The sequence below is a fragment of the Ctenocephalides felis genome, unplaced genomic scaffold (assembly GCF_003426905.1).
Source record: "Ctenocephalides felis isolate EL2017-DRISC unplaced genomic scaffold, ASM342690v1 CF-g0.4_SCAFFOLD_01170, whole genome shotgun sequence".
Classification (NCBI taxonomy): Eukaryota; Metazoa; Arthropoda; class Insecta; order Siphonaptera; family Pulicidae; genus Ctenocephalides; species Ctenocephalides felis.
The window spans coordinates 18,190,216-18,217,354 of NW_020537324.1; the positions used below are offsets into that span (position 1 = coordinate 18,190,216).

The 27,139-nt window shown below is 29.0% G+C and overlaps 1 protein-coding gene across 1 annotated transcript in view; it reads right to left on the minus strand.

Moving 5' to 3' along the window:
• LOC113366410 (probable G-protein coupled receptor 158) overlaps positions 1 to 10,117 on the minus strand; it is a 181,265-nt gene extending 171,148 nt beyond the window's left edge. The window contains exon 1 of the mRNA XM_026608008.1: positions 9,783 to 10,117. The gene's annotated coding sequence lies outside the window, so the exon portion shown is untranslated. The remainder of the gene's footprint in view (positions 1 to 9,782) is intronic.
• Between the last annotated feature and the right edge of the window lie 17,022 nt (positions 10,118 to 27,139).

Sequence of the window (27,139 nt, forward strand, 5' to 3'; positions counted from 1 at the left end):
TGAAGGAATGAGTTAATCATCTGTGGGAATGTAAATTGATACATATGAATTCCTTTACATCACATGTTTATTATCATATTTATGACTATAATTTATTATAAGAGTAAAATTATTTTGAAATAATTAATTATTAACTTCCCGTAGAGTAAGTTAAAGTAGTCGTCTACCAATCAAAAATGAAAAATTTTGCATATCTTCACGATTTCTTTTGATGGGGAGACCGTTTAGGAGATACGAAGCAAAGAGTGCGAAAAATGTAAATTGATTTTGAGAAAATGAACCATTCGTATGGACACATTCAATAAACATGGTGGTGACTAGTTTTTGGCAAAGACAGTTCCAACCGTTTCGGAGATACGGAGCTAAAGCTGCAAAAAATGTCAGTTTTTGAGAGAAAGAAGCATCCGATTTGAATGATTCAAAAAACCTTTTGCTTGTATTGATAAAACGATTGCTTTTGAGAATACTTTTTTTTATTTCTGAATTTTTTTTTTTTTAATATTGAAAATAATTCGGATTTTAATTCTAATTCTAGTTAAAATTCTAAACATCGCATATATACTTCAAATAAATAATTTTAACTTTGCAATTCAGTTTATATAATTCTTATAAATATGTTAGACTTCTTTTATGTTCTTCATTTTAAAATCGATTAATTAAGTTAAAGCAAACGACGACATTCAATTTATAAGCTCTTATATTTTGTCTATAAATTAAGAATAATGAAAGCTACATTATTTATAATAATATATTTAATATTTCTCAAATATTTCATTAAGCCACGGAAAGTTCCAGCAATTTGCCTTAAGGCCATACATTACTAATTCTTAATTTAGATTTAGATAATTATATTTTTCAGCAGATTGAAAAAAATACCATACTAATACGAATAGTGTTGAATTTTGGAAAAAAATTTAATAAATAATATTTCAAATATTAGTTAGATTTAATATATACTTTTTTAAGTGCATATAAATAAGACAAATATAAATCAAACTTAACTGTTATGTATCTGTAAACTATACTTTTAAATTATGCTTTCTGCCATAAAATAGACCAATGTTACGTAGAGGCATTGTTACGCAGCGCCTTTTATACAAAATGGTACTAAATACTATCAAAATACCATGTGATTGACTTACTTACAACTTAACCCAGAAAACCTAAAAATGTCAAAAAAACAATGTTATCATATTTGCATCTTTGTCAGTATTTAGTGTCATTTTGTATGAAGAGCGCTACGTAACAGAGCACCTACTTTGGTCTATTTTACGGCAGACTTTAATGACTTTTTTTATAAATTGAAAAAAAACGCACTATAAGACATGGATTTTTTACTTATAAATCAGACTGATTTGTAGCGCGTTCTATGGAAAGCAGTGTAAAAACTCAAAATTAGTACATATTACATAATATATATATATATATATATATATATATAATATATATATATATATATATATATATATATGAAAACTATCAATTAAATTCCATATCTATCTCTTCTCCCTTCGCCTTTTACGTAATATTTACTATACCCAGCAGCGAAAACCTAAACAAACTCTATCCATATAAATTTTAATTAATGATAGTTTTATTTCCTAGTCTCTCGCCCACAGATTATGCTAAATCAGCGCCTGGCTAGCAAAAACAAATTTCACATCGGTTCTATGAGCAATTAAGCTAAATTTTAAATCAAACAAAAGCACCTGCCGCGGGTTAAGCACATATCGGCCGAGCATAGTTCAGGATTTGATGCAAATTAATTGGCGCGGTTTACCTTACTCCTGGAGTAGGTATCAAGTAATCCTATTATGTACACATTAGTTTCCCAAGTCCATCAGGGAGGGATATATGAATGTTTGTTTGGTAACGTATAAATTCTTAAGAGAGCGAGCTTGCTCGATAATGCGCATCTTTGCAAGGATGCCTTCCGTAATTCGTTTAAGAGGTGGCACTGGTAATTACGTTAAGCTATAGGTAAAGGTATAGTAGATATAAATCTACGAAGAAGTTATTTATCATTTCTTTGATATCTATATGTAAGGTGAACATTGTTGTTCTATAACTAATTTTTTTATATAATTTTGCAAACTATACAATTAACAACAATCAAACTTAATAATCCAATAAGCCTGCGATAACTTAACAATGTGGCTTAGAAGGCAACCCGACGATTAGCCTAAAACACTCTATTAAATTTAGCTAAACATAACCTGTCAAAACCATTTAACGTTTGACGTATGAGCCGCAGTCGATTGTATCATTTAAAATTTCGCTTCTATAAAAAAAAAGTCTCTACGCGGTTTTGAAATAATTTCTCATTTTTCCCATAATCTCAAGATTGGTACGAATATTTCAAGACTAAAAGTCGTCAAATCGGCTCAGCTGTTTTAGAGTTTTAGCATACCTAACACATACCGAGTTCTATTTTTATACATAAGATATTTATATATATATATATATATATACATTAACAAGGTATAACAAGTGGTCCTTAACAAGGACATTTTTTCTTTGCTCCCAAGGGCCAATGCTTCCAAATGATTAAAAAATGAATCTCTAATAGTATTAGCTCTTAATATAAACATTTAGATAGAGTGCACGCCAATTGAAAGTTTCTTATATTTTTTATTAACATACGTCATTAAGTAAATTCTTGCGCCATCTGGACAGTATAACGTGAACTCAAATATCATTACACATAAGAATATTTTTAAACCACTTAACCTCTAATTAAATATATACATAAACATATACATATATACAAGTGCTTATATTAAATTTGTGATTTGAATTCAGGAATCGAAATTGCAAGAAACCAGATAATGGAATTTAATTACTAGTTCCAAAACGTCGGTTACAATCATTTTCAAATAACTTTTTTCTTTGGTTCGGAAAAGAAACAAGCTGATATATCAAAACAACTCATCATTCATTCATAATATATATTATTACATATAAATTTTATTCATTATTCTGCAATTCAATTTTTAATATATGTGCACATGTGTATATATATATCTATAATTCATCTAACTGAGGCGTCACAGATAATTATTTTAGTAGATTAATACCTGTGATGGTGTTAATGAAAATTTCCGAGGGTATTCGGCGTGGGCTGCCAAATTGTGGTCTAATATGAATTGCAAACTGAATATTTCGTGTGACGGTTAGTTCGATCATCGGTTACCATTTTAGTTCACTGGATGCAGTAATTGCAACGCGTTAAACAGATTAGGTACCGGTGCGATCGTGTGGACGCCAATAAGACAATTATCGATGATAAAGTGGTATAAAACGAGTGGACTGTACAGCATTTTTGATTATCGCTTTTTTTTTAATTGGTTTGTACTAAACTAGAATGCATTACTATAATGTGATTATTTGTAAAATTGACTATTTCGTTATTTATTGGAAATGCGTTATAAAGGTATAGCTATGTATGCAGTAATGTCACTCTTAATGCTGCTTCGTTTAGTGCTCCTTTATCAACACAGTTTTCAAAGTATAGTTGGTTTAGCGCTCATTCATTTCAACTTTTTCAAAATATTGATGAAATCAGGATAACCAAGTAGTGAAACGACCTAGTGGTGTATGAAATCGTACCTTAAGGGTAATTTCTGAAGCTTACCTTACCGAAAATTTGAATTAAAAAAAGATCTATGTATTTTTTGAGAACTGCAAAATTTAGAATTTTAAGAATTTTAAAAACAATGATTTTGTTTGGTTTGATTTTTTGAAAAACCAATGATTTGTTGTAAAACATCTTAATCGTAATATTAATTACGTGTCTATTTTTAATATAACTACGTATTGTATTTGTAGTTACAATATTCAAAAGTTTTATATATTGTATTGATTAATTTTGTTTGTGATAATTTTTGATTACATTTCTTCTGTTTTTATATCATAATATGGATTTTTTTTATTAAATTTTGAACATTTTTAAAGCAATAGCGCTGCATAGCTGATTTAGACCCAACTATCGAAGTGTAAACACCGGTACGGAACCCATATAAATGTATAGAAAAATTTCTACTTATTACTATAATCTTTAGAAGATATCTGAAAATATGATGTACATATGTCTAATGGTCATTTTTCACAGCCAAATGGCATTTTTTGACCTGCATCCTAAAAATTCCACCAGCTGTTTATTTCATCAATACAAGTAAAATGTATTTTGAATCATTAAAATCGGGCACTCCGTTCTCTCAGAAACTGATTTACCATTTTTGGCACATTTTGCCCTGTATCTCCAGGACTGCTAGATCTGCCTTTGCCAAAACTAATTAGCGCATCTCCCCATCAATACAAATCGAATGTTTTTTAACTATTCAAATCTGTTGGTCCGTTCCCAAAATCGTCGACAATTTTTTTTATCTGTATACACATGCATATATTTTTATAAGGTATGCCAAAATGTTCAGAAACCTTTCAAACATATAGGTCCATGAAATTTTTCATTGTCGATTTGAGTTAACTAATTTCGATCAGGTAATTGTGGTAAAAATATCGATAAAATCATTCAATAATGATTTAGCTCTAGGATATAACTAATATATTAATATATTAGTAATTTAGTAGAAGAAAAAAATTATAATAAGAGAAAATTCCATGGTGTTTGCAAAAAGATCGGCGACTACTATAAATGAAATTATCGACTAATTGATTAAAAAAAAAATTGAGATGAGTTGGTCTTTTTAGTTTTTCCGATTATCGAGATGTTTTCAATAGTTTTTTTCTTGAAATCAAAATCTGGCACATCAGCATAAAGTACTTTGTAATTAGCAGAATTATCATTATTGACATTTGTATGATGCAGATTTTCATACTTTCATATTTTTTTTTTAATTTATTATGAAGATATTGCACATCATTTTGATCGTCAATTTTTTGTAATATTCGAATTTATTCTAGACACGTATGTATATAGTATTGTACAGATTTTTCATATCTTAATTTATAACTAAAAAAATAAAACAAATTAAATTTAATTGAAGAAGTTGTCTCAAATTGTGTATAAATATTTATATAATTAGTAGATCTATTATTTAAGATTAAAATATGAAGTGTCGAAGTGATTAAACTGTTCATAATTTCCAATTAAGAAGCTTTTCTCAAATTGCAAGTAGTACTTCTGATACTATATTTTTTATATAATTAATTGATTTTACAAAACTTGTCAAAATATACTAAATATACCAAACAATGTTTCGAAAACTAGTGTACCATTCGGTAATTTCTTTTATCTTACAAGAATACTTCTAAAAACAATGATATTACACTTTTATCACATTTTATAACCGTCTGTCTAGTTTAAAATTCACTAAATATATTACAGTTTGAAAAAACTTTTGGCATCCTCAGTCAAAATTTATCTCGAAGCGCTTTTAAAGTACATACCTTAGGGATAGACTAATAATTTTAACAATGCCCTCGTGATATGTTGTGCTATTTTGCTGCAGAATTTGAGATTTTAATGTAAATATTATGTAGAAACTTTTAAAATATGAGAAAGCTAAAGGCAAAACAAAAATATTTGAGAAAAAAATCTTTACAAAATATGGATTTGAAATTGTAGTAAAACATATGTATTAAAACATACTTGTATAAACAATAACTACCTGGAAACTTAATTAATTCATATAATTAGAATTTATTGCCAAATTATATACAGGAGCTCCTAATAACTGTGTCATTCAATATACTGAATAATTATAGCTAAAATTGTTCTAACAAATATACTAAATTGATGTATGTACATAAATTAATGTGATGAAATTTCATTATAAAATGTTAATTCCACAAAATATTAATAATAAAATCTATTTAAATTTCAATATGACTTTATCAACCACTGAAAAAATTATCTGACAAAATTTAATTTATGAACTGTAATTACAGAGGCAAAACTTTATCTAAATTGACTGATTTTCTATAATTTAGAGCAAAAATACTTGCAACAACTATGAAGAACAAATTTTGTAACTAGTAACTGTGAAATATAATATTTCCTATCGGAGCCCGAAATAGAATCTTTACCATCCCTTACATTTACTTTGGAAATGAACGTAATATTTCATGTATATATTTTAATTACTATGACTTTTTAATTAATAATAAATTTGCATTATATAATACCACACGCAGTAATAATTATGAAACTGCAGCAAGTGTAATAAATTGAAATAGAACTGCGATTTAATCGAAAATATCGTATGCAGCCAAATAAATTACAGTTACCTAGTGGAAAAGTTTATTTTACGTAATGATAAATCACTGGATAATGATAATTAACTAACATAATTAATATGAACAGGTCGGTTGACATTGTAATATAAATATGAGGTAAGACTTATTTAAAAGTGGCATTAATCATTATTACGTTTAATATTAGAAAGCAAAAACCGTCATCATGTACGATTAAAATGGCACTTAATTTTGTTTGCAAGATTTGCAATAACTAGATTCGCAATTTCTAGTATCAATTCTTTGTCAGTCGTGAAATATTATTTCATTGTTACCAGAACGATGTTAATTTTTTTTAATTAAAAATTGTATGAAACATAGAAAAACAATCTGGTATAGTATATCCTAAATGCTGGTGCGATATCTTATGTAAAATTAGCCTCTCTTTGATAAAATATGTTTTAAGTTTTTTTTTACACTCAGATCTTTATTTGTCTATAATAAGTAAATACAAAAATATATTAATAACAAATTGCACACCTATCCAGTATATGAACTATACTAAGCAGGAATTAACAAATATGTGATATTGAAAATAATAGAAAAATTCTATAAAAAAAATTATATACATCATATGAATGTTTTAAATTTTTTTGTTTTTCAAAACAAAGTTTTTGAAAAATTCCAATAAAAACAGTCATCAAATGCTATGACCCAATTGCGGTAAGAGTTTTATAATTATAGGTAGAAATCAGTAATTATACTAATATAGTTCATTACATCAAAATAAAGTAAACTAAAGTAAAGTAAAGTAAAGTAAAGTAAAGTTAATAAAGAAACTAGTAGTGCATGGCTTTGTGCCATAAAGCAAATTGCTGGAACTTTCCGTATTATTGAACTTTTGAGAAATAAAAATAATCAATAATCAATCAAAATTCATTAATAATTTAAGATTATTAATAGGATCATTAAACTATTATAAATTATTTACGTGCTAAATTAAGTACTGAAATGGAAACATTTTTGGAATTCGTATAATACTTATATTTACATATTTTATTCATCTACCTGTTTATTTATCTACCTCTCCAACTGCATATCGACGTGTCTACCTGCCTGCTTGCTATACTATCTATTACTATTTTTTTATTATTTACCATGCTACCTCTCAGACTTGAGAGACTTGTTACTTGACTACCTTACATATTTTGCATTTGTTTACATACCTTCCTGTCTACCTGTCCACCCGTCTGCCAGTTCACCTATGTATCAATAATTCTACTCGTATATAAATCAATTATACTAACTTGTAATAATTACTTTTAACCACCAGATGTAATTTTTTTAAATTTTCTCTCCAGTCCCGAAATCGCTGGACATGCCTTCGCAAAAATTTAATAAACTTTTCACATCATCATTATAAATAAAACTTTTCACTTCATCATTATTGAATCATTCAAATCGGACCCTCGGTTATCTCAAAAACAGAATTATCATTTATGGCACTTTTTGCCCCGTATCTTGAAAACGGCTTGAAACTGCATTTGTCAAAAACTAATCGCGCGTCTCCTCATCAATACGAATCGCATTTTTTTTTTTTAATAATTCAAATCGGTTGATTCGGGTTTCGAAAATCATCAACGAAAATTTGTATCCGTACACACACATAGACATTCATTTTTTCTAAGGTATGGCAAAATGTTCAGAATCCTTTAGAACGTAAAGATACATAAAAAATACATAAAATCATACTATAACTTACCCTAAAGGAAGTTAATAGCCAACTAAATCATTACAGTAATTGATATTATATTGCAATCCATGTGGTACTTGTCATGGAGACTTCAGCAGAATTTTGGGAATAAAACTTTCGTCGAGGGTATAAACTTTGATCATTGCAATTTTTTAGAAGATAAAAACAAGGCAGATTACCAAATTTCAAGATATTTAAAATATTTTGAGGCTTTGTCGGAATCAAATAAATAGTTTGAAATGGCGTTTTTCCTTAAAGCAACATTTTACCTTGCGCCACAAACAACTTGTTAAACAATTATTAACTTCCCGTAGGGTAAGTTATTGTAATCGTCCAAAAATCGAAATTGAAAATTTTTACATTTCTGGACGTTTTGAAGGTTTCTGAACACTTTGGCATACCTTAGAAAAAATGGATGTGTGTGTGTGTATGTATATATGGATACAATTTTTCGGTCACGTTTTCGGGTGCACGGATCAACCGGCAACCGATTTGAATGGTTCAAAAAACATTCGATCCTATTGATAGGGAGATGCGCTGCTTAGTTTTTGGCAAAGGCAGGTCGAGCAGTTACGGAGATAAAGAGCAAAGAGGGCAAAAAAATAGAAATCGAGTTTTTGAGAGAATGGAGTAACTGATTTGAATAATGAAAACCAGTCAATTAGTAATGATTGGGAGAAGTGGTTATTAGTTTTTGGCAAAGGTAGGCCCAGCCAATTTGAAGATACAGAGGTAAATGTTAAAAAAGTGGCAGTGTTTGAGAGAACTAAGAGTTCGATTTAACCCTCCGTCGGTCGGCGTGGTCTGGCCAGACTTTTTTCGACTTCAATTAGAAAAAAAAAATACTTCTAGTAATCCTATCGACTTGTAATTTCTTGACTTTTCCTAAAATTTCATTAGCTGTCGATCAATGAAAAAATCAGGATGAAAAAAATGTACAGAAGGATAATTATAAGGATTTAATTTTTTTTATACTTCGAACGGTCGGAAAGGTCTGTCTAGACCACCCATACATTTTGTATGAAATATACGCTTTTTCATGGTATTTTCTATTCAAACTGCGTTTTTTATATTCTTTGCTATGTGTTCTAACATGAATGTTAGTATTTTCATGACGAGAGTTTCTTGAAAACCTACCAAACTTATTGGTAATCGCAAACACTGAAAATCTGATGAGTAATGCACACATTCATTCAGGCGCCAAAAAGAATAAATACTGTTTTTCATTGATTTAAAACAGAAAAATTAACAAAAAAGGCAACGTTTTTTTTATATTTCTTGATTTTTTTATATAATCGTTAATACATAAGACACCAAAAACTCATTTATCCCATATAAATGCATGTAAAATGAATGGTGGTCCAGCCAGACCTTTCCGACCGTTCGAAGGTGAAAAAATATCCGACCGACGGAGGGTTAAATGATTCAAAAAATGTTCTGCTTGTTTTAAAAATTTTTGTTTCAAAATTTTTTTTTCTAATTTTTTTTTCAAAAAAAATTTTTTTTTGTATATCGAAAATAAATCAGATTTTATTTTTAATTCTGACTAAAGTTCTAATATACTTTAAACAAATAATTTCAACTTTGCAATTCAGTTTATATAATTCTTATAAATATTAGACAATGTTACAATATTTATAATAATCTATTTGAAAACATTCAATATTCCTCGAACATTTCGTTACGGTACGGAAGTTCTAGCAATTTGCCTTAAGGCACGATGCCATACTCCCCACTGGTTTGCATTTAGTATTATCTCTGAATAATATAATACTAATGCATATATAATTATATAATTATATATTAAAATTATTAATTATTTTAATAATCTTACCTTTTGATTACACAACACTACACAGCAAATCTCAGGTACGCACAAAATATTCGTCACACACAAATCATATTGCCGGTCAACAGTACTGATAAACAGATCAGAAAATAGTCAATCAAACGCACTATAGTCAATCAGTGTCCACAAATAATAATTGATATTACTTCAAATACAAGTCTACATTAAAATCAATCGATTACTAATAATAATCAAGTCTAAATCTATTATTTCTATCGCGATTTCGAGTCGGTTTTCTCGACCGCGTGGCTACGAGTTCGGAACGGGGTACGAGCTGCGACGCCGCCTGCTCCGCAGTTGGGTTGATACTGCGATTTCGTTGCGAATTCGGAACAAGAGTGGTCGAAAACGTAGCGCCGAGGTGGCAGAAAGAGGAAATTATAATATGCGCAGAGCGTTAGACAGAAACATGGCAAAGATGTTTGTTTATGTTGTTACGGCGACATTGTGGTCGAAGAGAAGGAGAATACTCATGCCTTATTATTAAACATATTATTGTACTATTAAATAAAATGCTTTATATATTAAACTTAGATTTATGAGACTATTCTGCCGTAAAATAGACCAGTGGCTCAAGAGTAGCGTTCCCGAAAAATAATTAACTAGTTAAGTTGGAATAATAACATAATTATGAATTGTACTAAAAAGATATGTATGTAAAATCAAAAATGTATAAAAATTAGAGAATTAGAATTAAAAATGAATTGAAGTAAGAAGAATTTAGAAGAAGAAATGAGAAGTATAGAAGTAGAAGAAATATGTGGTTAGAAGATGAAATGAGAAGATAGTAAAATAAAAATGAAGATAAGTTAAGAAGTATAGAAAAAGAAATAGGATTATATGAAGAAGATAGTATAAAATTGAAGATTGTATAAGATTTATGATTGTATAGAATAACGTGGATGGCTAAATGCTCGAGTAAGCGAGGCCAATAAAAATAAAAATAAAAAAAATGGTATCAAGGATTGGTGCCATAAACACCTATTGAAAATTGAACGCAATCCTAACGAATTTACTTCACTCAATTCTCTGAGAGTTAAGTCGCCTAGACAATATTTGATTATAATGAATTCATATAGACTTTTCGCTCTCCCGAATTTTACGTTCAGAAGGGATAATAAGATTTAGATTAATCTTTAGATTATTCTTACCATAAAGAGAATGTACAATAACTGTTTGGCCTTCAAACAACACTATTGTAAGATTATCCCCTACACTCAGACGTAAGAGCGCTGCTATCGGAATTCAAATTAATGGCGCAAAATTTGAAATAAAAAATTAATGAATTTTAATATTCGGGTATTTAAAGAAATTCATAGTCATATTATGTTTTGTAATAATGCAATAATAACAAAAACATACTAAATATCAGTATATTATAATCAATATACAATCAAATCGAAATATAAACTAGTTGTGTATGGCATAGTGCCTTAAGACAAATTTCTGTAGCTTTCTGTACCAAAAATTAAAACTTTAAATAAATTAAGTTTTTAACATTTTTAAATGTTTAAAAAATTGACTTTTTGATATAGTTGATCTTTTTTATATTCTGAAATTTTTGGATGGGCATTCATTGTCAATTTTTTTCCTTTTCCAATTGTATTTTCCAAACCACTAGCACTACATTCCCAAAATTATAATAAGTTCATCTCGTCAATACAAATAAAACTGTTTTTGGGTCATTCAAATCGGACGCTCCGTTATCTAAAAACTGCATTACCAATTTTGGCACTTTTTGCTCCTGAAAATCTGAATTATTCATATTGGGTGATTAAATTCCCGAAATCGTCGATGAAAAATTGTATCCAAAGATACATACACACACCTACATCCATTTTTTCTTAGGTGTGCCAAATTGTTCAGAAACCTTTGAAACGTAAAGATGTATAGAAATTTTAAAAAAGGACAATGTGATGGGTACATATTTTTTCTTTCATTATTTGTCTTCGTTTAATTGTTCCTTCCTGCTGGGTAAGTTATAGTAATCGTCCAAAAATACAAAATTAAATCATTTGCATATCTTTACGTTTCAGAATTTTTTTAATATGTTGGCATGCCTTAGAAAAAACGAATGTATGCATGTGTGTGTATTTTCTGTGGATAAAATTTTTTGTCCACGATTTTGGATGCACGCATCAACCTCTTGAATTATTCGATTCCTGATGGGGAGATATGCTGATTAGTTTTTGGCAAAGACAGGTCTAGCCTTTTCGGAGATACGCAGCAAAGTATGCAAAAAAATATATTAATTTTTTGGCAAGGTAGAACGGTAGGCTGTTAGGCAGATACATAAATAAATAGGTAAAATAATAGTGGTAAATTAGTAAACAGATAAACAGATAAATATTTAAACATGATAGATATGTACGTAGACAGACGAAGAGATAGACAGATAAATTGGTGGACAGGTAAATTGGTAGACAGGTAAACCGATGGGCAAAGTTCGCTGATGCACAGGTAAATTAATAGATTGGTAAACTGGTTGACAGGCCAACTGGTGGGCAGGTAAACAAATAAAATTAATATTCTGTTAAATTAATATTCAGTAAAATTAATATTTGTCTTGTAAAATTTCTTCCGACAGTAATAGATTTGTAAAAAATATTTGAAGTAGTATAATAGAAGTACATGGCACATTTTAACATATTAAATCAGTTTCATATAATTTTCTGAAATTAGCACTATTATTATTCTAATAAAGTAAGTTTTATTAAATACTAACATTACACAAAAAGGACTATTACGATTCCATATATATTTCAAAATGATGAAATAAAGTAAGCAGTAGTTTACAGCATGCACAACTGAAAGTTGACATTAATTACCACAAAGTGATAATTTATTACAAATTATAACATAAATGAATTAATCTAGTAAAATATCGTCAGTTTTTGATAAAAATACATGTTACAAAGAACGTTGGTTGTTAAATCCAGACCTGCATTTAATTTTTATCACTATACAGAATTACATGACATGTCAATTTAACATTTTACCCCGATTTGTTGTTGCCAAACTCAATCAACGCCGATTCCGATAAGATTAATTTGTGTTTTTAAAAGCATCAAAACCACTGATAAATTGTTCATTACAATCGCGCTTGCAAACGACACATAATATCATTCGCTTTATAATTATTAATAAAGCACATCAAAATAATCATGTGTCTGAAATTCAGGTGTAGCCAACAGCAGATTATTCATTATATAAGCAAAATTGAATTTGTCCGTAGTTCAATGCTACTAGCTCTGGTCTTGCAACCACATGTTCTAGGTTCTATTACCGTCTGGGACAGCTTGATATCAAACAGTAGTTGAATTAAATCACCAGATCTAAATTAGAAACCTTGAAGAAATAGCCTTCCATCACCTCGAAATTAGAAATGTCTAATATTAATATCATACAAAAGAAATTATTAGTCATTTAGTACTAAGAATAGTTGTGATTGATGTTCACAAATATTAAGAAAAAGTTTTAATAGAACTATTTGATAAATGACCTTTTCTTGATTGAACATACATATCAGGCTAATGGTTATATCTTTTTTGAATTCTATAAAATTATGTATATTTTAAACATTGTATTCATGCCTACTTTTCTAATTTCATATTTTTTCTTAAATCTTTCTTTTTAAACAGTAATTAAACATTATACTACAGATAATTTATTAATAATTGGAAAACAAACTGCAATTCTAAATTTATTAAAAATAAATTGAAAGCACAGCTCTTCTAGAGTATTTTATTTGAGTTAAAAGTTTTAACATATTCAATGTTGGCCAAGATTGTTTAGCAGATCTTAACTTTTTTTAAAAAAAACTTCAAATTTATGAAAAAAAGGTTCTTAATTCCTGTTGCATATAACATGACAATAACAAATCCATAATAATTTCCTGCCATATTTAAAAACATGTTATATCAGATAACTACAATTATTTATAATGCCATAGTCAAAAATGATTTATTCATGATATCTGTCTAATAATTGAATACTTAGCAAAAGGTAATATAGATGATTGTGCATTTATTCATTATCAGTAACCAATTTTCGTTACAGTATTCCAGATTAATATTTGGTTTCATGCAAAATTAATCCACACGAATCATATGAAATGTGACATTTGGTAAATTGGATTTGGCGTTGAAGGACATTATAAAATAATTATTAGGATATAATGAGATTATTGATAGAATGTTTCTGGAATATTATAAATTTGGCTTGACTATGAACGGGATATTAATTTTCAGGATATAAATTGGGGAGTAAAATTTCTATAAATTGATTATTGATTTTGTATGTCAACTACTACAAAATCAAATAAACCAAACTATCTAAAGGAAGAATTGATTTTAGAATTAATTGATTTTTTTATTTATTGAAGGTGTGAAAATATTTTGCAAATTTGTGTATTGTATAAGTAGATAAATCTAGATTCAGTTCGAGGCAATTAACTCATTATATACATATATTAAAATTAACACATAATATAGTGATAATTTTATTTTTGTTCATATATGATTAAATGATAAAACAATGACTTATAAATAACTATTTGATACATTCTTAATGAAGCCAATAAAAAAAAATTAAATAAGTTATTCAAAAAGATTACAAAATCCACAATTCATTGTCATGGATTCGCGTTTTTTCATAAAATAAGTCTTTCAAATCTTAGAGATGAGTAAATCGATATAAAGAGTAAGAAAAGTATGAAAGATTTTCCCATTGCCACATCACATCGCAGTGCCCAAAAATGAATTATTTTCAATTAAAAACATATTTTTTGTCTAATATTTTACTGCTTGATATTAGATTTGATATTGCTATTGGATGATATCAAGGTGGTCCAGAAGGAATTGGATTCCGTGTCCAATGATTACTATACCAATCTGTATAAAAATTGTTGTTGAAAATTGTCATAATATATAAGGTTGTCAAATATCTCCCTTCCGCCTTTTTGTATTATAAACCAAGAGCAAAAAAGCGGAAGGGAGATATTTGACAACCTAATAGAAATATATAAAGTAATTTAAACCTTTCCACCCGGATGCCGCCGCTCTGGCAGTAAAATACATATAAATCTCGCAATTCGCTAGTGGAATGGGTTAATTTTACTAAAACAGGAATTATGAGAGGCACTTTTGTTATTGAATTGTTAAACAAGTTCTATATTACTATAGCAAGATCTTTAGCATAAAATGATTCCACAAAACAGATAAAAATATAACATATATAATAATATATTTCATTTATTTATTTTTGTTTCATCAATATGCAATTTATTGTATTTACTTCATCTATAATTAATTTTTTTATAATTTAGTTAATAAGACAGCCTAATTAATTTCACTTATCAAAGATGAAAAGGCTTATTTAAGTATCTTTAGAATTAATGTGAAATTCTCAAATATGCTCAAATTACTGAAGTCTTGTTTTTATTGTATTAATACAGATTTTGATTATGAGAGGCACTTTTGTTATTGAATTGTTAAACAAGTTCTATATTACTATAGCAAGATCTTTAGCATAAAATGATTCCACAAAACAGATAAAAATATAACATATATAATAATATATTTCATTTATTTATTTTTGTTTCAATATGCAATTTATTGTATTTACTTCATCTATAATTAATTTTTTTATAATTTTAGTTAATAAGACAGCCTAATTAAATTTCACTTATCAAAGATGAAAAGGCTTATTTAAGTATCTTTAGAATTAATGTGAAATTCTCAAATATGCTCAAAATTACTGAAGTCTTGTTTTTATTGTATTAATACAGATTTTGATTGATAAAGAAAAATTTAAAAAAAATGATGAAGTAATTCTAATTTTTTATGTGTTAAGATTTAAGTAATAATTCATTGAAGCTTTGTGATGTTAAGACTTAATGTAGTTCATAATAATCTCTCACAAGTGATTCAAGCATCAATGTGACATTAGAAAACTTTCATAGAAAAGTAGAATAGCGTAAAAGTTATATTTTCCACAAAAGAAAATGTCGAAACTATTATGAGATTTGTTTGTCAAATATCTTTTTATGTCCTCTATCTCGGTTACCAGAATGAAGGATTCCGTCACAAAAGGGTTATACATACAGAAGGGTTTTAGTCATTCTTGGTGCCACATGTTTATAACTATGTACACACACATTCTATTTGTTCGCAAACAATGCATAAAGGTTGGGGATACCCCCCAACTGATACGGCATTTCTGGGCAAAGTTTTAAGACAATACAATTTTCGGGCTTAGACGAATGGTAAACTAGAATTTGTCTTGTACCTACATTTCAAATTGAGCGTTGCTTGGGAGAAGAGGAATAGGACTTCATTAATTATTTTATTTGGTTTTGCTAGAAAGGATTATAATTTTGCGTGTTTATTGATAATTTATTCACTGTTCGTGAATCCTATATTAAAAGATTTGTGTAAAGGTATATATCAGCTATCCCAGTGAATAAGTGGTTAAGTCGAATTTTGGCAAAAATGTTTCAAATCACGGTGTTAACTAATTATCTGAAAATAGTTCTTAAATTGAAAAACTAATGTTTAGGAACAAAATTTAATCAAGCACTTTATAAAAAAATTTATCTATTAATTTCAAATAAACAATATTACATGAGTAATAAAACTTTGAAATCAAGCTATGCAAAATAATAAAAATTGACTTAACCCAGCCGGTTTCCAATTTGTGGAGCGCCCTTCTCGTGGGGCGCCAGGCTGTTCTAAGGGGGGCGCTTGTGACTGCTACTAGAATACAATCATCGAAAATAACCCAACATTTCTGAAATGATATAAAAAAATAAAAATAATTGTGCATATTTTTACCTAATATTGCATATTAATTTGAAGTCTGATAACATTAGTTGAGTATTTATAAAATTAAACTGTTGAAAAAATTCAGGGGGCAACCTTCTTTTTTTTGTTAGAGCAGGAGGAGCGCAATACAAAAAAGGTTGGAAACCACTGACTTAACCACTTATTCACTAGGATGCCAGATATTATCACATCTATATGATGTAGTTTCTTATAAAGAAATACACTAGGTGTAAATGGAATTTTGCCTTAAGGCAAATTGCATGAACTTCCAAATATGTGTTAAAAATCAATACTAATTTATTTTATATTTATACCTGTGTACATGTCTACCCGCCCACCGTACTACCTTTTTACCTGTTTACCTGTCTACCTGCCTATGTGTTTGCCTGTCAACGTGTCTACCAGTCTTTGTGTAAAACAGTATGTCTGTCTAATAGTCTTTCTGTATAATAGTTCATCTGTCCACTTGTCCACCTGTTTACCTGTGTACCTGTCAACTTCTACAAATTTAATTTCTAATAATCTATAGAACGAGGCCATTTTAATAAAATAAAAAAAAAATTTAAAAACATTATTCTACAAATACCTACTTTACGTGTATGCATGTATAAAATACATCTTTTTTGTTATTAATTGTTCTTTAAGTTATTCTTTATCAATTAACTATATCATACCATATTCTCCAAATATTTAAGAATGAACTTATTATTAACTTCCCGTAGGGTAAGTTATTGTAATGGGCCGAAAATCGGAATTGAAAATTTTAACATTTCTCGACGTTTTGAAGGTTTTTGAACGTTTTGGCATACCTCAGAAAAAATGGATGTGTGTGTGTGTGTGTGTGTGTGTGTGTGTGTGTGTGTGTGTATGTATGTATGGATACAAATTTCCAGTCACGTTTTAGGGCGCACGGATCAACCGATTTGAATGGTTCAAAAAACATTCGATTCCTATTGATAGGGAAAAGAGCTGATTAGTTTTTGGCAAAGGCAGGTCCAGCCGTTTCGGAGATACGGAGCAAAGAGTGCAGAAAATAGAAATCGAATTTTTGAGAGAACGGAGTATCTGATTTGAATGATCTAAAAAGCATTCAATTAGTAATGATTGGGAGAAGTGCTTATTAGTTTTTGGCAAAGGCAGGCCCAGCCATTTCAAAGATATGGAGCTAAATATGTAAAAAATGGCAGTTTTTGAGAGAACTAAGCGTCCGATTTAAATGATTCAAAGAACTTTCTGCTTGTCTTAACAAAATAATTGATTTTGGAAAAAAAAATTTTGTTCAATTTTTTTTTTTTTTTTTTTTTTTTTTTTTTTTTTTTTTTTTTAGTTTTATCAAAAATATTTCAGATTTTATTTTTAATTCTGGCTATAGTTCTAATATACTTTACAAATATTTTCAACTCTGCAATTCAGTTTATATAATTCTCATAAATATTAGACAATGTTACAATATTTATAATAATCTATTTGAAAACATTCAGTATTCCTCGAACATTTCGGTACGGGAAGTTCCAGCAATTTGCCTTAAGGCACGATGCCATAAATGCCTCAAGACAGAATTCCACTTACAGCTAGTTTTTTTTAACAAATGACGATATATATATATATATATATATATTTGTTTACCAGAAATAAATGGAAATACGAAAAAATATTCATTTGAAGCAAATAAATCGATTTAACTAAATAAATAAATATAACCACATTGTTTCAAATTCATTGTTTTGTTTCCAAACAACAAAAGTTCATAATGGCTAACTATTTATACAAGTTCAATAGAAATAATTGGTAATTAAAATTGCACACGTAGAAGAGAAATTTTACCTCTAAAATTGCGCGATATTTTAAACTAAACAAAATCCAATTTTATATAACCTATCATGAACAGATGGTTATTTTTTATTTTCAATAGCTAAAAATATAAAATATAAATATAAATTTGAATAGCTTCACGTATTTGTGTATAATAAATTGAATTCGGCTATTTGTAATATAAAAACCTACAAAAATTTAATGTACAAAATACTGTCCATCGTACACATGGGACGGACAAAAATATTGGCAATAAATATTTTTATATTAATGAAACACTAGTGATCAACGTAAAAACTGTAATAAATAATTTACATACGTTCATTTTTAAAATAAAATTTCCTATGTCGTATAATAAAAATTCATTTATGGTATGAATTTATAAAACATGAAAAAATCTAGTTAAACGATATCAAATATTTTCGGAGAATCTCGTACAAAAATTGAATTAGTTATAGTTATTCAATTTAAATATTTATTCATAATATAATACTAACATAATATTTGTATATATTATGTATCTTCTTATATATAAAAATAGAGCTCAATGAAATGTTAGATACGCTAAAAGTCAAAAATGGCTGAACCGATTTGGCCAATCTTAGTCTTGAAATATTTGTGCTAAATTAGATTTTGTGCAAAAGGTGAAAAATTGCTAATATTGCTTCAGAACCGCGTAGAAACTTATCGTTTTGCGGCTCATGCGTCAAATGTCAAATGGTTTTAGCAGTTTATGTTCATGCTATTTTTGCACTTTTTGCTCCGTACCTCCGAAACGGCTAGAACTGCCTTTGAAGAAAACTAATCAGCAAGTCTCTCCGTCAATACAAACCGAATATTTTATGAATCACTCTAATCGGATGCCCGGTTCTCGCAAAAACCGAGATTTCATTTTTTGCACTTTTTGCTCAGTGTCCCTGGAACGGCTGGACCCATCTTCTTTGCCAAAAACTAATAACTAATAATATCTAGTAATAATAATAATAACTAACTAATAACCAGCACGTCTCCCTACTAATAGGAATCAAATGTTTTTTTAATCATTCAAATCGGTTGATTCGTGCTCCCGAAAACGTAGACGAAAATTTGTATTCACACATACAAACACACCAAACACATCCATTTTTTTAAGGTCTGCCAAAATATTCAGAAACCTCTGAAACGTAAATATATGCAAAAAAAATGGGACGCATGGCATCGTGCCTTAAGGCAAATTGCTGGAACTTCCCGTACCAAAAAAAATTTTTTTTAAAGATTAACATTTTTGAAAAAAAGTTATTCTGAATAATTAGATTTTTAAGAAACTATAAATTTTTGACAAAAATTTACTTTTTTTTTGAAAAAAAGACTTTTTGAAGAAAAGTGTATTTCGAAATATTTTGGAAATTCTGAACTTTTTTTCTAAACAATCGTACTGCTTTAACCGCATAGAGACAAAATATCGAAGCGCGTAAGCGTTGCGTCGCCGTCTAACGAATAAACATTGGTACGGAACCCATAGACATGTAAACAACATTTATTCTTATTGTTAAAATCTCTACAAAATATCTGATAATTTGATGTGCATATGTCTAATGATCATTTTTGACCGCCAGGAGGCATTTTTTTACTTTTTTTTACTAGATCTCCGAAACCGCTAGACCTGCCTCCATAAAAAATTGATCAGTTCTTTACCTTGTTAATACAAGTAAAACGTTTTTTGAATTATTTAAATCGGACGCTCCGTTCTATTAAAAACTGAGTTACCGTTTTTGGCACTTTTAACCCCATATCTTCGGAACGGCTAGACCTCCCTTTGCCAAAAACTAATCAGCAAGTCTCCTTATCAATACGAATCGAATGTTATTTGAATTATTCAAATCGCTTCATCCGTGTTTTCTGAAACGTAAAGATATATAAAAATTTTCATTTTCGATTTTTTTGCGATTACTATTACTTGCCCTACGGGAAGTTAAATATTATAAAACCAACAGTTGGTCGAGAAGTGAAAATTATTGTATAGACAAAAAAAAAGTATTTGGTATACTCATACCATGTACTCGTCTTTGGTCAACAATAATAATAATGAGTTAATAATCATTAACAAGAAATTCTAGTAGTTTCTGTCCTTTACCAATTTATCTTTGGACAGGCTTTTAAATCCATTATGTCATCACAAAACTAATGGTTATTTTAAAAAGAAAAGGGATGAATTTTTCTTGGTTTGTTTTTTTTTACGTCCAATAAACCTCCGACCGGTGCAGAGCGGCTGCTGTGCTCGTAAAAGCTACTACCGGAACTCAATAAATGTTTAATTACATTTAGAGAGAATAATGGTACTAACACACCTGATTGCGTTATTCCGGCAACATGTATTGTCACAGGACACCCAATTCTGTATATACGAGAGATAGAGTCGATATTAGGGATGAGATATCTGTTAATCGATAAAATCGAAGATAAAAATTATATTCAAAAAATTAGCAAAAAAGGAGTAAGGTTCACACGCGATTAAAGTAATTTGCTACTGTACAAGATGCAATTCAAGTAAAAATAAATACATCATATAGCAATTTTGAATAATGTTTATTAGTAATACGGTAACACTCGTGAGCACATATTTATTAGTGTTAACCATTAAACCTATTTATATAATAATACATTATAAATTATATATTTATAATAGCCTTAAAAATATGTATAATATTTAAAAACAATAATGTAATTAAAGTCATACTTCAGATATGACATAATCGGTTTGTCATTGCAATTAGCTTTTACGACTTGAATATTCATTAGAGAAATGAAGTAATTGCTGATTAATAAATTCTATAATATTCACTCACATAGTGGATCATGTTAAACAACATTTAAACAAATATTATTTTCGCAACTTCACTCATCATGGAATTGTATTTTAAGAACTTCATGTAATTAAAATTAACATACATTCATTGACTGCTTGTATTTTTTTATTTCTTCGCTGGTGATATAATCTCATTACTTGAACAGCTGTAATATCTGTCTTCTCTAAAAAATATTTTCCATTTTAATAATTTCAAAGATTTATAGAAACTAGACGATTTTTGGAAACCTCTCTCCAAAAATTTTCACCAGCAAAACTTTTCAGCAGAGATCGAAAACAATGGTATCACATAGTGCAAAGTCTGAACTATAAGATCCTGGTGCTTCTGGAGAGTCCCTCATCGTTGTGAATGGCCTGATGTTGCCTGATTCCTTTCCTATTGGCCACTTTTAGGCAATGGATTATTTCAGACGGTTTAATTATTGGCCGTACAGTTCTGAGTTAAGAGTTTTGCCATAGGAGATTAGCTTGCAGCAAATAATTCTCTGCCAATTCCACCAAATTCCAATCCTGGTTTTGCCACCATTACTGCCGACTCACCGGGATTCTATAAGAACAGTTTTTGCTTTATAGAATTATCAATATATCTTTTGATATAATAGTATTCTGATGAATAAAACCATCAATCCCAAAAATCTTTACTCCTGATGATGATCGAAATCAACATTATTATTCTTTATTATTACTCAATAGACAATCAGAATGCATTGTTTTTATAAGTTTATATGATAATGTTAAATATGGCGTTTAGAGATCTGCTCCATTGGAGAGATCATCTGCTACAATTAAATTATAGCTGCCTGTATACAATATAATATTGCAGGTCCTTTGGCCATTTCTTATAGAGTATTCTTGTTTGTACCATTTTGTTGATAAAAATCGACAATATGACAAGTTTTGACTTCGCTAGTGCTCATATGAGTGAGGGAACGCAATCTCCTCACGATCTAGCGAGAGTGCATTTCCAGATTAGCGCCTCTACTCTGGGATACCTGTATACCTGTACCTGTACTCCTACTACATTGGAGCATTTAGGGAAGCAGCGATTAATTGTAGAAAGTAATCGTTTGAAAGAGGAATATCTATTTATACAATTTTTATTGGCTAACTCGGGATAAAATCTTTAGTTTATTCCTTGAAAATTTATCGATAAGAACTCGCGTTTTTTCACAATTGGCAAAATTTTTCGTCCTCAGTTTAGCCAAAAATTCTGAATCTTTTTTGATAATTTCAAGAACTATTTCAAAAATATTAGTTAGCAATTGCGTATATTAGTTTTTGGTAAATATTGCCGAAGCCGTTTTTCCGTAATTATTCGTATTTTTTCGGTTTTAATGAAACTTTGGATGATGATAGAGGTCATGAATCTTATACTTATTATTAAAATCTCTATAAAATATCTGATAATTCCTTGTGCATATTTAATAATCAGTGTTAACTAGGGATAGTCGGTTTTCAAAAACCGGTTTTTTGGTGAAAATTATGGAATTCGAAAACCTGTTGTTTAGTGAAAGAAGTCGGTTTTCACTGTATAAATGGAAAATGACAAATATAGCCAAATATAAAAGATAGATGAAAGCGTTTTGATTCTTGAAATCATATCGTTTCAATAGCATTTGATATCTTATCAATCTGCAATGGTTCTGAGAAAGGTTTTGTATATAATAATTTAGATTTTTATACCAGTGTATATATTAATTTAAATCAGTGTGACTTTTTTTCTTGAAAAAGTAACTTCCTCTACTCAAACTAAAAAAAAAAGAGTTTTAAACCCTAGAAGCCACAAATTAAAGATCAAAAAACTTAGAATTATTATATCATTGTTTGAAAACAATTAAGCATAATTTGGTCGCAAATATGAGAGTATTTTCTATTTCAGGAAATTTTGGAGGTAAACAATGGACACGTTTAAGTAGCAACTCGATAGATGTTCTCAATTTTTTTAAATCATATATTATTAAACAAAAAACAATTAAAATGTTTAAAATTAATTAATTGAAATTACTCGGAACAGAAATAAAAGCTTTCTTAAATAAAAGTTTCGCTTAATGGTTTTTAAAACTAAAATTGATATTAACAAGTTTGTATCAACATTTATCTAATATTTTTTATTTTTTTTTTATTTAAAAATGTATTATTTTTATTTATTCGAAAACTTTCCTTTCACTATCATAAAAATATTTTCATTATTATATGTGAAAATGATAACGAATAATTATTTTTAAAGTTATTTAATCAAGATAAACTATTATTTTTTAGTTCTACTAATTAAAATTAAAATAATTTTGTTTACTATCTATAAAATTGAACAATAAATAAATTCAGTCAAATACTGTTCTAAATTACACTAAAGTTGCGGATAAATTACAAAATATTCGAGCAAAAATTTATTTTCAATATAAAATTCGAAAACCGGTTAAAACCTGTTTTTTAGTAAAATTAGAATTCGAAAACCGGTTTTCTGAAATGTCGGTTTTTGTATAAACCCTAGTGTTAACCGCCAAAGAGTATTTTTTGTTAATTCTCTGAAACAGCTAAAACTGTCTACTCAAAAATTTAATCATTTCTTTATTTTGTCAATACAAGTGAAATGCTTTTTGAATTATTGAAATCAGATGTTTTGTTCCATCAAAATCTTCAAAACGGTTGGACCTGCCTTGGTCAAAAACTAATCAGCACGTTTCCTTTTCAATAGATATCGAGTGCTTTTTGAATCATTCAAATGGGTTCAACCGCGTTTTTGAAATCGTTATCAAAAAATTATATCCGCACACAAACACTCACACGCACATACACATACGTCCATTTTTTAAGATTTAACTTTTGAAATGTGACAAAAAATATTCTTTTCATTTACCATTTTCTTGCAATTACTATGATTTACTCTACTGAAAATAATAAATTTCATTAAAAAAAATAGTTTTAAAAACCGTGTAGGATCGAAAAAGATGCAAATTGAATACCGTGTTAAACAGGGGATAAGTATATTCATTACACTAATTAAGGACACTTAATTATCCAATTAGGTACTGAAATCATATGACGTGAGTTCTACTTGAATTCAAACCAACTCGATGCATCTATCTATATCAGTGAATTGTTTCCTAGAACTATAAATACTCACTAAAGCTGTAAAATAACATCAAATGATTAAGATAAACAGTAATTTTTTAAGTTATATACATTTAAGCTTTCGCAAGCCGATTACACAACAAAATGTGATGATCCGATCCATCAAGCTTAGCCCTAATCTAGTTTTTTACGCGCGTCATTTAAAAGCGAGCGCGAATATAGTCCGGCTCCGGGCAAATCCGGGAGCCTCTGGTATGGGATTTGCATCCCATTTACATTCGGTACAGCTGTGTCTAGACACGTATGGGTATTCTTGTTTCTTTTTTCTATTCACCTTTGGCTTTGTTTAAAACATGAATCACCGAGCTTTCAGCATGAGAAATTTCGCCTACGATACTCTTAGAAGGTCAAAACGTTTCATCATTTCTCCACGCGGCTATCTACGAACTAGACTGTTGGAAGAATCAGTTTAAAATATTAATAGTGTTTCCCTACAAGGAGAGGTGAAATAGGCAATTTATTTCTAGCTTAAAAATTCATAACAGCTTTATTTATGTTGCTTAAGAGGAACACATGCAGTTTTGGTCGTTTTAATTTTTTATGAGCGAAATTTGTAATATATTGGGCCACCTATGCCAAAATACGACTACAAAAGGACAGTCACGAAAGCTAAAATATTTATGAGTCAAATTTATCTGTGAAGGCACACAAATATGTCCCCAACTAGCCACTACTATATAAAGATACCCGAATGGGTCAGAGTTTCACAAATTAAAAACTACTCAATGAGACGCAAACAAAATGTGAACATTCACAGCAACTTGCTGTGATTAAGGAACTTGCTGCCAAATTATATTTAGAATATAGACTCAAGAGAGCAATACTTATATAGTTACTAGAAGCATATTTTAAGCTAACATCTAATGATAATATAGACTATAAGATTAGCAAATAATTTTATTAATTCAAATTATATTAAGGATTTCAATTAATTCAAAAGTTTACATTTCGCTTGTAGGTTCTTTTTTATCAATTTCCCTTACGGAAAGTTATAGTAATGGGCCAAAAATCGAAAATGAAAATATTTACATATCTTCCCGTTTCAGAGGTTTCTGAACATTTTGGCATACCACAGAAAAAATGGATGTGTGTGTGTGTGTGAAGACAATTTTTTGTCTCCGATTTTGGGCGTATGGATAAACCGATTTGAAAAATTCAATGAGCTGATTGGCAAAGACTGATCCAGCGGCTTCAGAGATATGAAGCAAAAAGTGCTAAAAATGTCAGTTTTTAAGAGAACAAATCAACCGATTTGAATGATAAAAAATATTCGATTTGTAATGATCAGGTTAAGTAGTGATTAGATTTTGGCAAAAACAGGTTCAGCCGTTTCAGAGATACAGAGTTAAATGTACAAAAAATGGCAGTTTTTGAGAGAACTTAGCATCCGGTTTGAATGATTCAAAAAACTTTCTGCTTGTATTGACGATTTCTTCTGAGAAAAGAATTTTTTTATATATTATAATATAGAACTTATATATAATATTTCAAATAATTATAATAATCTATTTGGAAACATTTAATATTACTCGAATATTTCATTGAGTTATGGGAAGTTCAAGCAATTTACCATAAGGCAGTACACCACTAGTTCTATTTATAATAATCAGAACATTAATTACATTCTATTAGTTATTTTTAATTATTTACATTAATTAAATTTAATTAAATATAGTAATTACCCCAGTGGATAATTACTATCAGATATATTTTATTGGATCAAGCTAATAGGCCTGACTTTTAGTCTTCCTAATTATGATGTAAGGAGCAGCAGAGCAACGAGTGGATTTGGGTGATTTTCTAGTTCGTGATGATGATTAGTTGATCTTGTTTTCCTAAAGTATTTAATATATGGCGCATTCAGATCATCATGCAGAGTTTTAATGCTCACATACCAGGATGCACCAGTCATCACTCTATGTAGTTGTGATTGAGTCCTCTGTGCCAATGTCATATTAGAGTTGACAAAGCAGTCCTAAAGCTCTATTGTGCATGATCAGATAGGTGATTGTCTTATAGACCAAGATTTTGTTTTCGAGTGCTAATTTTGAATTCCTGTTCAATAAGCCAATAAAATTCTCTAACTCTGGATTTGGTAGAATTCTCTCGTAATTAAGTCGCTAGCACAACTGGACCTGACAACATGGGGGTTGTCACTAATTTATTGTCAAGTAGTAGTGACAACGGTTTTCACTTGGAAATATACACAGAAATATGTTTTCAAGTAAAAATAGTCCTTATCCGGTATTCCTGCATAAAAAATATTCGAAATATTAAAAAAAATTTCAACAACTCATCAAACAGAGATAGGACAACCGTTTGTAGAATCGGCAAGTATTAAGCCAAACCAGCCCAAATGCTTATGTACCTCTTGAGTTGCTGTTGAAAATAAATAAAAAACCAACTCTAAAACATTTGATTGCCAGACAAAGATATAAACAACGTTCCAAAGTTACAATTATCCCAAGATCTGCTTCTTAACCTTTAAATCTTTTCAATTGTCACAAGCACACAACGTTCTTTGTCACATTAATAATTTATATAACAAAAAGTACATCCAAATGAACCTGTGTAATCAAGAGCGTTGTTCTCAATTAACAATTAGTTATCTTTATAGTGACACCACAAAAAATTACAATAAGACAAAATGTGCTGTTTAATTAAACGTTGTTTGTTCAGAGAAATGTTTCCAAGAGTTCCATGATGCTTTATGTTTAAATGAAGGCGAC